Below are 19,326 nucleotides of genomic sequence, written 5' to 3'. Positions count from 1 at the left end.
AAGACAAGATTCACAACTGGTAGTGATGGTAGCAGTGGCTTCTTCTATTATTATTCTATTATCATTACTTTTATTATTAATTATTTTTGTTGCTGCTGTTATTGTTACTATTCGTTATCAGGAAATCCAAATGAAGGTTTACATATGTGAACCATTAAAAAATTATTTGTAAATGTAAGTAACACCAATGCCCCCAGTGTAGGATGTTAGAAAATAAAAGATTATTTTTTTATGAAATCTATGGTCCCTTAGCTCTCAATGATTTAGAATAATGCTCACCAGAGTTCCTTGCCCTTTTACCGTGAGTATTTGGCCTCCAGGTAAAGGCATTTCCCTGTGGTTCACCCAAACCTCAGCTGTCTCAAAAAGTGGTTTCTCACTTTCTAATTTGCAGATTGTGGTTTTATTGACATTTATGGGGGTTGCAATGGCAAATAAAGAGTCCTCAAGGGTTTAAAATTCTAGCATTAACCTTCTCTGTATAATTAAATGCTCTGCATTTCAAAATATTTTATAGATATTTGCAATTATAAATTAGTGCTCTCTCCACATGGAGACCACTGTGATTGGGCTTCCAGAGGGAAACAAAAAAAAAGATGCTGTCATCCCTGGAGGTCACTGGCTGCAGGATGAGGAAAGTGTGGCTTAGGGTCAGACAGAACCAAAGGATTAAATAATGCCTCAGAGACTAAACATGTTACATAATTGTGCACAAGGAAAGAGGAATTCCTAACAGAGGAAACTGTCCAAAGAAGATGTAAGTGTAAGTAGGTAAGTTCTACCCAAAAGGCAGGGTAAACATTCATTGAAGATCCAACAGCAGACCCAAGTGTATTTCCATAGAGCAAAACATAGGTTGGAGGCACAACCAGTATAGAGCATGGTATAATTCTGGTGTCACTCATCTGAAAATAATAGTAGAATGGCATAAGCCTGGTGACTGGCAACTGCGGCATCAAAGTCAAGTAGGACCAACTGTAAACTATTTCTGTTGATGACAAAGTGGTTGCTGGTCCAATGTTTCCTTAATTTTCCCTTGTTTCCTTTATTAGATTCATGTTGCTCAAAATGAAAAACAGATACATGGGTTGATCTTACGCTGACATAGGCTCAGGAAATGTGGACGTAAGCTGCTGGAGTAAAATGAATGCATAGGAAATAGCTGAACAATTAAGATTTCCCCTTGAGAGAGGCTGCTGGGACTTTGCCCAGATTCTCTTTCCTGGACCAATGCATTTATCACCTATTCCTGCTAGTGCCGACTACTATTAGGCACAATTGCACCTTTCTCCAGGGAATTGCCCTCGACTGGCAGAAACTGTCTCACTGAAAATGCCTGAGAACTTTAGCACCCTCTAAAGAGGACAAAATTCAGTCACTGACTAGCTGATATGGTGATCCAAAATTGCAGCCCTCAACCCACTTAACTTCAAGGCAGGACAACTCTGGGGTGCCTTTCACACACCAGAGCTCCCCATGGGTCAGACTCAACCCAGACTTTGTAAAACCCATATTTTTGCTTAGCTTTTTGCCCTATCCTATCCTGCTTCTGTTTATTTCCTTACAGGTATCTTCTGAGGGCACTCCAGGAATGCTAGAACCAAAACACTTGTCTCAGGTTCTATCTCTCAGGAAGCTGATCCAAGACATCTTTTTACTGATGAGTCTTACAAAATTAAAAACTTTTGGTATGGAGTGGGTTCTGAGCCTTAAAGGACGTGGAATGAGCCCTTAACCCCCAAGTTAGTGCTATATCATCTCTCTGAGCCTAAGTTTCCTTATTATTAACAGAGGAATAATAACATTAACCTCCTTACAAGGTTCTGGGAGGATTGTTAATAATCCTTATGTTAATTATAACACTCTGAATTCATGTATTAAAAATCATATTAATCATATCTCATTTTTTCATTCATTAAGTTCCTTCTACATACTAGGCACAATCCTAGACTCTACACCACAGTGACTAACAGACAAAAATAACTATTCTTACAAAATATTGAATGAGGACAGTAAATACTCAAAATAAGAATATACAATGATTTGGGGGGGCACCTAGTTGGCTCGGTCAGTTAAGTGACTGCCTTCAGCTTAGGTCATGATCTCAGGGTCTGGGAGCAAGCCCTGTAGGGCTCCGTTCTCAGTTGGCTGTCTGCTTCTTCCTCTCCCTCTCCCTTTGTGATGTCTCTCTCTCAAGTAAATAAATAACATCTTAAAAAAAAGAATATACAGTGATTTAGGCAAATACTTTGGAAAAATAATGCAAGAAATGGTATAGTAAGTTAATTTTAATCCTCACAACAATTCTACGTGCTTTATAGATAAGAAAACTGAGATTTAGAAAATTTAACTAAATTACTCAGTATCACACAATCAGGACTAAAGGAGAATGTAAATCCAGGACATTTCCCTTAATGGGAAGGCCATAACACCTCAAGCATATGAAAAATACTGCCTATAGTAATAACAATATTGAATAACTGAACACTCAACCACCCCCCACACTGAATCCACATGCCATTTTTTTTTTAAGTGCAGTTTATCCTTAGAATTTCTCATTCAGGAGTGCATGAAAGATCCAGCTATTGTGTGAACCTGCCAGTTACCAAAAGAGGAAATAGGAGAGACATTAGAGATCGGAGAATTAGTGAACATACCTTCAGCATGGGATTAAAGGCATAAAAAGGAGGGTTTGAAAAGGAGATAGAAATAAAGGAACGAAGAAAATATCAACAGCATTCATAGGAAGAAAAGGCAATATTGACAACTCAGGTTACCTAAGCAATTATTCCAGATTTGTTTCATTAAAAAAACATTAAAAAAAAAAAAAAAAAAGGAAGTGAGCCTGACTATACCTGAATGATGACATTTTGGGTGGGACACCTGTCTGCACCAAAAGAGGTGGAATTGGAGGAAAGAAGGTACAATTATATCGTCAGGCTGTTTATCTATTACTAAATCTTGAGCTCAACTAATCCAAATGGAGCATATCCTCCATGGTAGGTGAACTGGGTTATATAAAGCTAATTATAAAATAAAAAATGTAGGGAACTCTGGATTATTTTCTTCTGAAAGGTTAGAAAATTTCAGTACATTTTAGTCATACTAATGCTTGAGTTTTGACATGGATGGAAGACCAGTATTCCACTATCTGCAGCCCCGACCAGGTTTATTATTTGTTTATCTGTTTGTTTTGATATTCTCCCAAAATATTTAAGACAGAAATTGATTACACCGGGTTTGCAGATGGACAAACTAAATCTCAAAAAGATTAAATGTCTTTTGCTCATGTCTTATTTTAGCTGGTAGAATCAGTGCTTGAAGTCTGGGTTTTCTTAATGCTTTGTTATTAATTTGCATTGGTTCTTAATAAGAAAATTTAATTTTTAAAGAGATGATATGTGTAGAAGTATGTACCAAACATCTGGCTTATTTTGTATTCATGCAATGTATTTTTATCTTTCACTTAAAAAACTATTTTATTGTGGTAAGAGCACTTTACATGAGATCTACCCTCTCATATTTTAAGTATATAATACACTGCCATTAACTATAGGTTCAGCGTTACACAACATGTCTCAAGAGACTAATGTAATCCAATTATAATTTTATATATTATCTCATAGACATAACATATTTAATATATATACATTTATTATGTAGCTAATAGTACTTATATTGCTTGATTGAAACCTCATGCCCATTGATCAGCAACTACACATTTCTTCCTCCCCATAACCCCTAGCAACCACCATTCTATTCTAATTCCATGAATTTGACTATTGTAGTTACTTTACATAAGCGAGGTCATGTCATGTATTTATATTTCTGTGACTGACTTATTTCACTTTGCATAATGTCTCCAAGACTCACCCATGTTGTCACATATTACAGAATTTAACTCTTTTTTAAAGGCTGAATTGTATTCCATTATGTGTTTATGACATTTTTCTTTCTCAATTCATCTATTTATAGATGTTTAGATTGTTTTCACATTTTCACTATTATAAATAGTGCTACAATGAAAAGGGGATTGCTAACACTTCCTAGAGATCTTGATTTAAATTCTTTAGGATACCCCAGAAATGGGATTGTTGGATCATATGGTAGCTTCTAAAAAATTTTCAGAAAACTTCATATGGTTTTACATAGCAGTTGCACCATTTTTGCATCCCCACCAATAGTGTACAAGAGTTCTAATTTCTAGAGATGCCTGGGTGGCTCAGTCAGTTAAGCATCTGACTCTTGATTTCAGCTCAGATCACAATCCCAGGGTTGTAAGATGGAGCCCCAAGTCAGGGAGCAAGGGACATGGAGTCAGCTAGATTCTCTCTCCCTCTCTGCCCTGCCCCCTTCTGCTCATGCATAGCATACATGTGCTCGCTCTCTCTCTCTCTCTCTCTCTCAAAAATAAATAAATAATAAATTTTAAAATATATTTTTTAAAAAGAGACATTTGGGCGGCTCAGTCAGGTGTCAGAATTATGGTTTTGGCTCAGGTCATGACTCTCGGGTGGTAAGATCAGCCCCCATGTTGAGCTGATCATCACAGAGTCTGCTTGAAAATCTCTTTTCCTCTCCCTCTGTCCCTCTCTCTTTCTCTTTCTAAAGTAAATAAAATCTTTAAAAATAAATAAATGAATGAATGAATAAATAAATAAATAAATCTTTAAAAAATTTATCATCCCCTTTCCCCTACCCCTCTCCCCTCTCTACCTCTCTAAAAGAAATAATAAATTAATTAATAATAATTTTTTGAAAGTTTTAATTTCTACATATCCTCACTAATAACTATTTTTTTTATCATAGCCACATTAACAAGTATGAGTAATATCTCATTGTAGCTTGATTAACATTTCTCTGATGATTAGTGATGTTGAGAATTTTTTCATGTCTGTTGTTCATTTGTGTGTCTTCTTTGGAGAAAAGCCTATTTAAGCTCTTGGTCCACTTTTTAAATCAGGCTATATGTTATTTTACTATTCCATTGTATGAATTCTTTGCATATTGTGGAAGTTAACCTTTTGGGTTGGAAATATTTTCTCCCATTTCATAGCTTCTGCTGTACATAAGCTTTTTATTTTGATGTAGTCCCACTTGCTTATTTTGGTTTTGTTGTCATGCTTATGGTGTCAAACCCATGAAATTATTACCAAGATCAATGTCATGAAGGTTTTCACTTATGTTTTTTTCTTGGAGTTTTACAGTTCCAGGTATTATGTTTAAATCTTCAATTGATTTTGAGTTGATTTTGTGTATGGTGTAAAATAAGGGTCCAATTTCATTATCTGAATGTGGATATCCAGTTTTTCTAACATCATCTGTTGAAGAGCACCCCATTGTATATTCTTGGACCCTTGTTGAAGATTAGTTGCCTGCATATGGATAGATTTACTTCTGGGCTGTCTATTCTGTTCCATTTTTCTATGTCTGTACATCAGTACCACACTGTTTTGATTACTATACTTCTGTAATATTTTCCAAAATCAGGTGATATAATGCCTTCAGGTTAGTTCTTCTATCTCAGGATTGATTTGGCTATTTTTGGTCTTTTGTGGTTCCTTGTAAATTGTAAAAGTTGTTTTTGCCTTTTTTTTTTCTTAGAAGGAAAGAGGGGGCAAGGGACAGAGGGAAGAAGAGAGAGAGAGATAAGTATGCTTCATGCCCAGAGTGGAGCCTAACGTGGTGCTGGATCTCACAACCCTAAGATCATGACCTATGGAGAAATCAGATACTAAACCAACTGAGCCACCCAGGCATCCATTTTTGTAAAAACACTAAACAAAACAAACCCATTATGATTTTGATGGGAGTAGCATTGAGTCTGTAAATGGCTCTGGGCAGTATGGGCATTTTAACAATATTAAGTCTTCCAATCCATGAACATGGCCTTTCCATATATTTGTTTCTTCTCTTTCTTTCACTAATGTTTTGTAATGTTTAGTATACAAGTCTTTCCCCAACTTAGTTAAGTTTATTCTTAAGTAGTTTATTCTTTTTAAATACTATTATAAGTGGGACTTTTTTTTAAATTTCCTTTTCAGATAATTTGCTGTTATTTATACAAACCGAATGTTGTATGTTGATGTTATATCCTGCAATTTTACTGAATTGGTTTATTAGCTTTAATTCTTTTATGGATTCTAAAGAGTTTTCTACATATAAAATCATGTCATCTGCAAAGAGGGGCAATTTTACTTTTCTTTCTGACTTGGATGACACTTATTTTTCTTGTCTAATTATTCTGGCTAGCATTTCCAGTACCATGTTGAGTACAAGTGATGAGAATGAGTATCCTTATCTTATTCCTTATGTGAGAGGAAAGACTATCACTTTTTCACTATTGAGAATGATGTTTGCCATGGGCCTGTTATTGATGGTCTTTATTTTGTGGTGGTACTTTCTATTTCTCATTGTTGAGATTTTATCATGAGGGAGTGAGAAATTTTATCAAACATTTTTTTCTGCATCTATTGAGATGACTGTGTAATTTTTATCCTTTATTCTGTTAATGTAGCATAAAACATTAATTAATTTTCATATGTTGAATCATCCTTGCATCTAATGGACAAATCCCACTTAGTATTGGTGTATGATCCTTTTAATATTCTGTTGAATTAAGTTGTTATTATTTGTTGAGAATTTTTACATCTATATTCATTAGGGATATTGTCCTATATATATTTTTTTTCTCCTGTGATATCTCTGTTTGTTTTTTCTATCAGGGTAATGCTGGCATCACAAATGAGTTTTTTTGTTTTTTGTTTTGTTTTGTTTTGTTTTGTTTTGTTTTTCACAAATGAGTTTGAAAGTGTTCCCTCCTCTTCATTTTTTGGAAGAGTTTCAGAGAGATTAGTGTTAATTCTTATTTAAATGTTTGGTAGAGGGGATCCCTGGGTGGCTCAGCGGTTTGGCGCCTGCCCTTGGCCCAGGGCACGATCCTGGAGTCCCGGAATCGAGTCCCGCGTCGGGCTCCCGGAGGGGAGCCTGCTTCTCCCTCTGCCTATGTCTCTGCCTCTCTCTCTCTCTCTCCCCCATCTGTGTGAGTGTCTATCATAAATAAATAAAAAAATAAATCTTTAAATGTTTGATAGAGGGGAACCCCGGGTGGCTCAGTGGTTTGGCACCTGCCTTCTGCCCGGGGCATGATCCTGGAGACCCTGCATTGGGCTCCCTGCATGGAGCCTACTTCTCCCTCTGCCTGCTTCTCCCTCAGCCTGTCTCACTCTCTCTCTCTCTCTCTCTCTCTCTCTCTCTCTCTCTGTCTCTCATGAATAAATAAATAAAATCTTAAAAAAGATAAATGAATAAATAAATTTTTGATAGAATACTCAAGTGAAGCCATGTGGTCTTGGACTCTTGTTTGTTAAAACTTTTTTTGATTATTAATTCAATGATCTTATTTGTAATTCACCTGTTCCGATTTTCTATTCTTTCATAATTCAGGATTTGTATGTTGTATATTTCTAAGAATTTTTTTCATTTCTTCCAGATTCTTCAGTTTGTTGGTATATAATTATTTATAGTAGTCTCTTATGATCCTTTTATTTCTGTGGCATTGATCGTATTGTCTCTTCTTTTATTTCTTATTTTATTTATTTGAGCATTTTGTATTTTTTTTCTTCTTTACTCTCTCAAGGTTGTCAATTTAAAGTAGTAAGGAGGAGACATCCAGCTATTATACAGTCAGATGGCAAATTCTGATGTAGTGTGGCTCTCCCCTCCCCTTCATATTGCCCTGTGCTCAGAGGTTTATACCACGACCTACTTTACTACTAATAAAATACTTCCTTTTCTACAAAAACTATCTTGCTACTATAATGAATAATTATTCTTCTCAATTGTAAAGATTTTACAAATACATAGTTTAGAAAAAATTAGAAAATTATCCTTGTTTCTCATTACTCTAAAAAAGGTATTTTAGTCACCAGAATATTCAACTTAAGTGTCTAAGAAATATCTCTTTCTGAGATAAGTTAAAATAACATAAATAAAGAATAAATAATGGTATAGATAGGGAAAAATAAAGAAGAGTAATTCTATTTATAGAAATTCTAATATCTTTACTTAAGATCATTCTATGACTTCCTCTGTGAAATTTCTGTCCATGTCTTTTGCCCATTTCATGATTGGATTGTTTGTTTCTTTGGTGTTGAGTTTAATAAGTTCTTTATAGATCTTGGAAACTAGCCCTTTATCTGATACGTCATTTGCAAATATCTTCTCCCATTCTGTAGGTTGTCTTTTAGTTTTGTTGACTGTATCCTTTGCTGTGCAAAAGCTTCTTATCTTGATGAAGTCCCAACAGTTCATTTTTGCTTTTGTTTCTCTTGCCTTCATGGAATAATCTTGCAAGAAGTTACTGTGGCCAAGTTCAAAAAGGGTGTTGCCTGTGTTCTCCTCCAGGATTTTGATGGAATCTAGTCTCACATTAAGATCTTCCAACCATTTTGAGTTTATCTTTGTGTATGGTGCAAGAGAGTGGTCTAGTTTCATTCTTCTGCATGTGGCTGTCCAATTTTCCCAGCACCATTTATTGAAGAGACTGTCTTTCTTCCAGTGGATAGTCTTTCCTCCTTTGTCGAATATTTGTTGACTGTAAAGTTGAGGGTCCACTTCTGGATTCTCTATTCTGTTCCATTGAGATACCACCTCACACCAGTGAGAATGGGGAAAATTAACAAAGCAGGAAACCACAAATGTTGGAGGGGATGTGGAGAAAGGGGAACCCTCTTGCACTGTTGGTGGGAATGTGAACTGGTGCACCCACTCTGGAAAACTGTGTGGAGGTTCCTCAAAGAGTTAAAAATAGATCTGCCCTATGACCCAGCAATTGCACTGCTGGGGATTTACCCCAAAGATACAGATGCAATGAAACGCCGGGACACCTGCACCCCGATGTTTATAGCAGCAATGTCCACAATAGCCAAACTGTGGAAGGAGCCTCAGTGTCCATCGAAAGATGAATGGATAAAGAAGATGTGGTTTATGTATACAATGGAGTATTACTCAGCCATTAGAAACGACAAATACCCACCATTTGCTTAGTCGTGGATGGAACTGGAGGATATTATGCTGAGTGAAATAAGTCAATCGGAGAAGGACAAACATTATATGTTCTCATTCATTTGGGGAATATAAAAAATAGTGAAATGGAATAAAGGGGAAAGGAGAAAAAAATGAGTGGGAAATATCAGAAAGGGAGACAGAACATGAGAGACTCCTAACTCTGGGAAATGAACTGGGGTGGTGGAAGGGGAGGTGGGCGGGGGGTGGGGTGACTGGGTGACAGGCACTGAGGGGGGCACCTGATGGGATGAGCCCTGGTTGTTATTCTATATGTTGGCAAATTGAACACCCAATAAAAAATAAATTTATTTAAAAAAATCATTCTATGATATGATCCTATTTCATATCATGCTTTCTTACTTTAATGGAAAAATGTTTTCATCATACATTCCTAGTAATAATAAAGAAAAGAAATGGATAAATATCAACTCCTTTTAAAAACAAATATATGTGGTTGATAGTTGAATTCCATGATGTCTCTATGCTGGACTAGCTGGATGCAGAGGGAAGAAAATGGAACCCAGAATTCAGAAACAAATTATTATTTTCATAGAGCTCTTAAACAGGTATTAAAAGAAAAAATGGTATTCAAGAAATGACTAAGCTACTCTTCAGGAAAGTCAATAGTTCCATATCTTTATTATAAAATAATTATTTTAAATAAGGGTGGATTAACAGAGGTAGATCCCATATTTTATCAAATAAAGGTAGGATTGAAAACTAAGTGAAGAATCTAAAAAGATATGTTACTTGTTATCTATTGTTATATAATAAATTGTCTCCAAATTTAGCAATTTTAAACAACATATATTATCTCTATGAGTCAAGATCTTCCTGTGGTTTAGTTCAGTGTTTATGGCCTAGTCTCTCAGAAGTCTGCAATTAAATTATCTGGGATTGCAGTCATCTCTGTATTCAGCTGGAGGGGAGTTCACCATGAAGTTCACTAGGGTAGCTATTCACAGGTCTCTGGGTCCTTGCTAGCAAAAGGCTGGAAGTATCAGCTCCTGGCTCTATGGTTTCTACATGGGGCTTCTCACAGGGCTGCTAGTTGCCCCAGAGAACAGATTCTGAAAGAAAGATTCCAAGACAGAAGCCACAATCTTTTTAAAAACTTGATATTTGAAGTGATATCTTATTGCTTTGGCTGTATTCATTAGAAGTGAGTTACCAAATCTAGCCATCCTCAAGACAAAGGATTACATAAGAGTGTGAATATGAGGAGATAGGGATCATGAAGTGTCATCTTAGAGTCTCCCTACCACAGATAATATCTACTTATAACTCTCAGTGGTAAGAGCCACAGTCTCTTTCTTCTTAGAAAGCAGTTCATTGTTTTCACTAATGTTTGCATATCATCAATGAATGAAAATCAGTGGAACCCAAGGGTAAAGGATATAGGTAACGCTGATACTGTGATTGGATTTCACACTTCAGGGCAGACTGACTGGGGCATATCCATGTCATCTCAGATATTAATTTCCTAATGTATAAACAGCAAGAGTTGTGTTTTTATCTAATTTTCTCAGATATCTACAAGGCTTTCTCTCTCTCTCTCACTCTCTTTCTCTTTCTCTCTTCTTTTGTTTTCCTTCATTTATATCCTAATGTTAATTCTTTACTCTTTGACTTTCATTGGAGGTTATTTACCATGTATCATCACTATCCAGGCAAATTGGACAGATGGAAAGTCTGACAAAAGATGTTGGTCTCTGCTAGATATGACTTTTAATGAGAGAAATGAAGTGGGAAAGATTATTCCTTTATCTGATTATTTTTTAACCTAGCAAAATATAACCATTTTCTTCTGAAGTCACTAAAACTTTCTATAGACTGAAATTCTCTAGGTACATTCTGGGTACATACTTCAGAAATAAATTTAGTCACAATAGAACCTAATGTTATTAAGAGTCTAAAATATGTATTTCGTATTTTATTCAAGAGACTTGGCTGTTCTTGTGAGCTAACAGTAAATTAACAGTAAGGACTGGTTCTTGTCTTTTCTGCTCATTTAAATCCCAATCCTAGTGACTAAACGGTATAAACATATAAACATAAGCTTTTAATGGTTTGGATAGAGTCAAAAACAAAAAGTTCCCTAGTTAAGTTCTGCAGTTAAATACAATTATTTTACCAGTCTTGGTCTTAATGTATCTTGTTTGTCACATGCAGTTTGTAATTATGCTGGGGAAAAAAGGAATTAAAATGTAGAATTTCAATAGCATATTTTATTTTTAATTTGCTATTTTTAACTCTAAAACATTAAGTCCTATTTTCCTGCCATATCTTCTTCCTTTAATGACCTTAGCTAAATTCTAAAATTCTCACCCCCATTTGTGAAAATGTAATGATAAAATAAACCAATAGCAAAGTTGAATGGAATCCAGTTCTAAAATCCCTTGCCTCACTCAGCTGCTTCTCAGATACCTGAAATGCGCTGCTTAATTTAGAAAGAAAAAATTACAGTGAGGCTGCAATCCTGCCTTTCAGAGACAAGGGAGCAGGAAATGATTTGCAGGTGATTGAAAGGTGGTGTTTGCACTTAGGATTTCCTGAGCTTTCCAAATTTAACCTTGGAGCTTACCTATCTTTGATTTTGAGAATTAGATCCAACCCATATTCTGGATATTTCCCGACTGTAGAGATGCATCTTGGCTGGGAATGAGAAAAATAAAGGCTACATGCTCATTCCTAAAAGAGGAAAGAGCAAAACAGAATGTGAAAGAAATAGATGAAGGCTACAGTTTAGCTTTCCTCTGAGCCATGGACAAGGATCTGACTTCTCCTTTAATTTAACCCTTGGACTGTCACAGAGAAATAAGGGGCCTTAGAGAAAATTCTACTGCATTTGCCATTTCCAAACAGAAAAATAAAATAGAATAGACATATGAGAAACTTAAAAAAAATTTATCATTGCAAGATGCTGTGAATAAATATGATAAAATCAATTACAAAATATTTATGCATATATACATATTAATTTTTGCAAGTAAATGCATATAAAGTGTAAAGCAAGGTAAAAATTTCATTCTTTTCCTAAGATGTAGAATAATGGGTTTGTTTTCCGGGTTAACTTATGCCTTGTTTTCTAAAAATAAATTTTATCATTCTTTGTTTATAGGAACACTGAAAAAAAAATTGACTCTTGTCCACAAGACGACTATTAACAATTCTTATTCAAAGCCTACTGTATCTGAGTTCTGAATTAACTAGCACAGTACATACATCTAGCAAGCTCTCAATATATATTGGTTAAACATAATTGAATAAAGCAATGAAGGAAAGAAAGAAGGGAAAAGAGAGAGAAATGAAGAAGAGGGGAAGAGGAAGGATATACAAGATACAGGAAACATTTTATCCACTGGACATTGCGTCTTGAAAAGCTTTCTTCGTTTGGCTTTCAGGAATACTACTTTTGTCTTTTTCCTTCTGCTTTACTAGTTGTATCTTTTCAGCCTCCTATGATGGTTTCTTTTCTCTCTCCAATTTCTAGACATTGGAGTGTATTAGGGCTTAGTCTTTGGTTATGGATTTTTCTCTATGCAGAGCCAGTTCTTGAGTAATTATTTCAAATAGTATGACTTTATTAAACCAATAATCCTACCAACCCACCCAGTCATTGTCTAAACTAAAGTGCTTTCCTAACTGCCGGATTCATATACTTAACTTTCTGCTTGATCTTTTATGTAGATCTCAAATAGCTCTGTCAATGTCAACTTTTACCAAACAGAATTTCGGTTCATACACCCTCCCCTCCTGATCTCTTCCTTCCTCAATCTTCTCCATATCTATCAACAATACTGCCTTTACCCTGTTTTTCAAACTAAACATTGAAGACATATTTCTTTTCTCTAATTGCATCAAAAACCATGTGAGTTTTATATTCAAAAGAGATCCTGAATTTCATAATTTGTCACCTTGTCCATGCTGTTACAAAAACTTGTTTAACTTGTTCTACTCTTGCCTAGATTCCTGGAATAGTTTCATGACAGTATTCTTGCTTTAGCTTTGCTTGTTTCAGTCAGATCATAGTCCAATTACATAAACAAATCACTCTGGAGAACTCCTCAACCACGAGGTTGAAAAAGAAGAGGCATAGCTCACTCTCTTTCTGCTACCACAATCCCTTGGTTCCACAATCCCTGCACAAAATGCCTGGTGAAGCCACAGAAGCCATCCCTGCTACAGAGCAGGAGTTGCCAGGGCCTCAGGCTGAGACAGAGTCTGGAATAGAATCCAACAGTGTGAATCAGTACCAGAGCTCAAGGAACAGAATTCTACACAGGTGACCACACAATAAGCCCAGCTGGCAGCCACAGCTGAAATCAATGAAGAACCAGTCAGTAAAGCAAAACAAAGCTGAAATGAAAAGAAGGCATGGAAAGCTATGTCCAAACTGGGACTTTGTCAGGTTACAGGGATTAGGAGAGTCACTATCTAGAAATCTAAGAATATCTTCTTTGTCATCACAAAACCAGAAGTCTACAAGACCCCAGCTTCCGATATGTACACAATTTTGGGGGAAGCCAAAATCAAGGATTTTTCTCAGCAGGCACAACTAGTAACTACTGAGATATTCAAAGTTCAAGGTGAAGCTATCTCAAACACTCGAGAAAACACATAGACTCCAACTGCGCAAGAGTGAAGAGGAAGAGATTAATGAAACTGGTGTAGAGGTTAAGGACATAGAATTGGTCATGTCACAAGCAAATATGTCAAAAGCAAAGACAGTCCAACCCCTAAAGAACAACAGTAATGATATTGTAAATGCTATTAAGAACAACAATGTAACCATCTGAAAACAAGATCTTTTTTTGGTGTTTCAAAAGAATAACTGCAGCTTGGTTTGAAATTTGTACTCATTCTATCATTAATAAAGTTATAGCTTCTAGTTGCATGAGGGGGAATGAGGAATAACTAGAGCACAAAAGTATATGCACTACTTATGCCAGTGAAGGCAGAACTAACGTAATTCATTCAGCTCATAGTCAGTGACAAGGCAGAGAGAAAGACGATTGGGAAAATGGCCTGGCTTCTCTCTTCCCTCCACTTTTAGTGTCTTACCCAGCTGTCTCATAAAAAAGCCTAGAATCTATAATACCAAGGAAGAACTTGAGAAAGGAAAGAGTGGATATAATAGCAGTTGGGCCAAGGATCAGTGACCTCTGTCCCTAACTTCCCACTACTGTAACTTTATGTCTCCCCAAAAGCAAGAGTAAACCACATGAAATCGAATGCATATCCTGCCAAGTGCCTAGTCACCTTCCAGTGGCTTTGCATTATACTTTAAATAAAATGCCAAGTTCTTATCATGACCTACAATACTTTACATAACCTAACCACCATCTACTACTCTAATTTCTCCCTGTCTCTTTCCTTTGCCTCACCTCATTTTGGCACGTAGCCTTTCTTGCATTTCATTGACTACGTCTAGCAAAACTTCTTCCCCACCTCTTCCATCTGGTAAATTATTCCCCTTGTTTACTACATTTGTTCCTAGCTTCAGTCAGGCTCTGCTCAAATATCAGCCCTTCCCTGATATCAGCCCTCAAATATCAGATCAGAGGAGCTCTCTGATCATTTTTCCAAAACATGAACCCATCTACTAATTTATGTCACTTTACTATGCTTAATTGTTCTTCTTAGCACTATCACTACTTCACAGTGTTGGGGAACATCACTGAAAAGACCTGACTGCCAAGTGACCTGTGAGCTGAGTGGGCCCTGGCACTTGGAGGCTCCTTACTCCGTTGCCCGTCCTTGGAATATGGGTTCCACTGGTCTTTCCTGATCCCAGATGCTGCTCTAAGGACAGAGCCTTGAGACAAGCATGCAGTGTTGAGAACACCTGTATGATATGTGTGACAGAATCCATTAAGACCCCCTTTTAGAGAGGGGAGGGGCGAGATGGTGGAAGAGTAGGGTCCCCAAATCACCTGTCCCCACCAAATTACCTAGATAACCTTCAAACCATCCTGAAAATCTATGAATTCAGCCTGAGATTTAAAGAGAGAACAGCTGGAACGCTACAGTGAGAAGAGTTCGTGCTTCTATCCAGGTAGGAAGACGGGGAAAAAGAAATAAAGAAACAAAAGGCCTCCAAGGGGGAGGGGCCCCGTGAGGAGCCGGGCTGAGGCCGGGGCGAGTGTCCCCAGGACAGGAGAGCCCCGTCCCAGGGAAGCAGGAGCTGCACCAACCTTCCGGGGCGGAAAGGGGCTCGCAGGGAGTTGGAGCAGGACCCAGGAGGGCGGGGATGCCCTCGGGCTCCCGGGGACACTAACAGACACCTGCGCCCCGGGAGAGTGCGCCGAGCTCCCTAAGGGCTGCAGCGCGCACGGGGGACCCGGAGCAGCTCGGGGGGGCTCGGGGGCGGCTCTGCGGAGGGGGCTGCGGGGCGGGAGCGAGAATCCAGCAGCGCAGGCCCCGGAGCACAGGGCGCCGGGACACAGCCCAGGATCCGGCCTCCCCCCGGGACAGGCAGAGGCCGGGAGGGCCCAGGACAGCAAGGACGCTCCTGCCCGGAGCTGAGCAGATCAGCGTCCCCGCCCCGGAGCCTCCAGGCCCTGCAGACCCAGAGCTCTGTAGTTACTGCGGGAGCTGACTCCAGGGCTCCAGAGCTGCAGCCGCCACTGGGGTTGTTTCTGCTGGGGCCTCACGGGGTGAACAGCCCCCACTGAGCCCTGCACCCGGCAGGGGGCAGAGCAGCTCCCCCAAGTGCTAACACCGGAAAATCAGCACAACAGGCCCCTCCCCCAGAAGACCAGCTAGACGGACAAGTTCCAGGGGAAGTCAAGGGAGTTAAAGTATACAGAATCAGAAGATACTCCTCCGTGTTTTTTGTTTTTTGGGGGTTTTTTTTTTTATTTCTGATTGCTTCCCCCACCTTTTTTTCCCCTTTCTTTCATTTTCTCTTTTTCTTCTCTTTTTTCCTTTTTTTCTTCCTTTTTTCTTTTTTCTTTTTCTCTTTTCTTTCCTTCTTTCTCTTTTACTCCTTTTCCCAATACAACTTGTTTTTGGCCACTCTGCACTGAGCAAAATGACTAGAAGGAAAACCTCACCTCAAAAGAAAGAATCAGAAACAGTCCTCTCTCCCACAGAGTTACAAAATCTGGATTACAATTCAATGTCAGAAAGCCAATTCAGAAGCACTATTATACAGCTACTGGTGGCTCTAGAAAAAGCATAAAGGACTCAAGAGACTTCATGACTGCAGAATTTAGATCCAATCAGGCAGAAATTAAAAATCCATTGAATGAGATGCAATCCAAACTAGAAGTCCTAACGACAAGGCTTAACGAGGTGGAAGAACAAGTGAGTGACATAGAAGACAAGTTGATGGCAAAGAGGGAAACTGAGGAAAAAAGAGACAAACAATTAAAAGACCATGAAGATAGATTAAGGGAAATAAACGACAGCCTGAGGAAGAAAAACCTACTTTTAATTGGGGTTCCCGAGGGCGCCGAAAGGGACAGAGGGCCAGAATATGTATTTGAACAAATCATAGCTGAAAACTTTCCTAATCTGAGAAGGGAAACAGGCATTCAGATCCAGGAAATAGAGAGATCCCCCCCCTAAAATCAATAAAAACCGTTCAACACCTCGACATTTAATAGTGAAGCTTGCAAATTCCAAAGATAAAGAGAAGATCCTTAAAGCAGCAAGAGACAAGAAATCCCTGACCTTTATGGGGAGGAGTATTAGGGTAACAGCAGACCTCTCCACAGAGACCTGGCAGGCCAGAAAGGGCTGGCAGGATATATTCAGGGTCCTAAATGAGAAGAACATGCAACCAAGAATCCTTTATCCAGCAAGGCTCTCATTCAAAATGGAAGGAGAGATAAAGAGCTTCCAAGACAGGCAGCAACTAAAAGAATATGTGACCTCCAAACCAGCTCTGCAAGAAATTTTAAGGGGGCCTCTTAAAATTCCCCTTTAAGAAGAAGGTCAGTGGAACAATCCACAAAAACAAGGACTGAATAGATATCATGATGACACTAAACTCATATCTGTCAATAGTAACTCTGAACGTGAACGGGCTTAAAGACCCCATCAAAAGGTGCAGGGTTTCAGACTGGATAAAAAAGCAGGACCCATCTATTTGCTGTCTTCAAGAGACTCATTTTAGACAGAAGGACACCTACAACCTGAAAATAAAAGGTTGGAGAACCATTTACCATTCAAATGGTCCTCAAAAGAAAGCAGGGGTAGCCATCCTTATATCAGATAAACGAAAATTTACCCCGAAGACTGTAGTGAGAGATGAAGAGGGACACTATATCATACTTAAAGGATCTATCCAACAAGAGGACTTAACAATCCTCAATATATATGCCCCGAATGTGGATGCTGCCAAATATGTAAATCGATTAATAACCAAAGTGAATAAATACTTAAATAATAATACACTTATACTTCAGACTTCATTTAGCTCTTTCTACCCTCGATAGGTCTTCTAAGCACAACATATCCAAAGAAACGAGAGCTTTAAATGATACACTGGACCAGATGGATTTCACAGATATCTACAGAACTTTATATCCAAACTCAACTGAATACACATTCTTCTCAAGTGCACATGGAACTTTCTCCAGAATAGACCACATACTGGGTCACAAATCAGGTCTGAACCGATATCAAAAGATTGGGATCGTTCCCTGCATATTCTCAGACCATAATGCCTTGAAATTAGAACTAAATCACAATAAGAAGTTTGGAAGGACCTCAAACATGTGGAGGTTAAGGACCATCCTGCTAAAAGATGAAAGGGTCAACCAGGAAATTAAGGAAGAATTAAAAAGATTCATGGAAACTAATGAGAATGAAGATACAACTGTTCAAAATCTTTGGGATATAGGAAAAGCAGTCCTAAGGGGGAAACACATCGCAATACAAGCATCCATTCAAAAACTGGAAAGAACTCAAATACAAAAGCTAACCTTACACATAAAGGAGCTAGAGAAAAAACAGCAAATAGATCCTACACCCACCAGAAGAAGAGAGTTAATTAAGATTCGAGCAGAACTCAACGAAATCGAGACCAGAAGAACTGTGGAACAGATCAACAGAACCAGGAGTTGGTTCTTTGAAAGAATTAATAAGATAGATAAACCATTAGCCAACCTTATTAAAAAGAAGAAAGAGAAGACTCAAATTAAAAAAATCATGAATGAGAGGGATCCCTGGGTGGCGCAGCGGTTTGGCGCCTGCCTTTGACCCAGGGCGCGATCCTGGGGACCCGGGATCGAATCCCACGTCGGGCTCCCGGTGCATGGAGCCTGCTTCTCCCTCTGTCTGTCTCTGCTTCTCTCTCTCTCTCTCTCTCTCTCTGTGTGACTATCATAAATAAATAAAAATAAAAAAAAAGAAATCATGAATGAGGAAGGAGAGATCACTACTAACACCAAGGAAATACAAACGATTTTAAAAACATATTATGAACAGCTATACACCAATAAATTAGGCAATCTAGAAGAAATGGACGCATTCCTGGAAAGCCACAAACTACCAAAACTGGAAAAGGAAGAAATAGAAAACCAGAACAGGCCAATAACCAGGGAAAAATTGAACCAGTCATCAAAAACCTCCCAAGACACAAAAGTCCAGGGCCAGATGGCTTCCCTGGGGAATTCTATCCAACGTTTAAAGAAGAAACCATACCTATTCTACTGAACCTGTTTGGAAAGTTAGAAAGAGATGCAGTACTTCCAAATTCGTTCTATGAGGCCAGTATCACCTTAATTCCAAAACCAGACAAAGACCCCACCAAAAAGGAGAATTACAGACCAATATCCCTGATGAACATGGATGCAAAAATTCTCAACAAGATACTGGCCAATAGGATCCAACAATACATTAAGAAAATTATTCACCATGACCAAGTAGGATTTATCCCCGGGACACAAGGCTGGTTCAACACTCATAAAACAATCAATGTGATTCATCATATCAGCAAGAGAAAAACCAAGAACCATATGATCCTCTCATTAGATGCAGAGAAAGCATTTGACAAAATACAGCATCCATTCCTGATCAAAACTCTTCAGAGTGTAGGGATAGAGGGAACATTCCTCAACATCTTAAAAGCCATCTACGAAAAGCCCACAGCAAATATCATTCTCAATGGGGAAGCACTGGGAGCCTTTCCTCTAAGATCAGGAATAAGACAGGGATGTCCACTCTCACCACTGCTATTCAACATAGTACTGGAAGTCCTAGCCTCAGCAATCAGACAACAAAAAGACATTAAAGGCATTCAAA

At 38.2% G+C, this 19,326-nt stretch overlaps 1 pseudogene; it reads left to right on the top strand.

Annotated features, from left to right (window-relative positions):
- Positions 1-13,220: 13,220 nt before the first annotated feature.
- LOC140623555 (nascent polypeptide-associated complex subunit alpha pseudogene) lies at positions 13,221-14,142 on the top strand (annotated as a pseudogene).
- The last annotated feature ends 5,184 nt before the right edge of the window (positions 14,143-19,326 follow it).

This window comes from Canis lupus, chromosome 33 (genome assembly GCF_048164855.1).
Source record: "Canis lupus baileyi chromosome 33, mCanLup2.hap1, whole genome shotgun sequence".
Taxonomy (NCBI): Eukaryota; Metazoa; Chordata; class Mammalia; order Carnivora; family Canidae; genus Canis; species Canis lupus.
The sequence above is the reverse complement of the archived record's forward strand: the minus strand, read 5'-3'. Positions and strand labels throughout refer to the sequence as shown.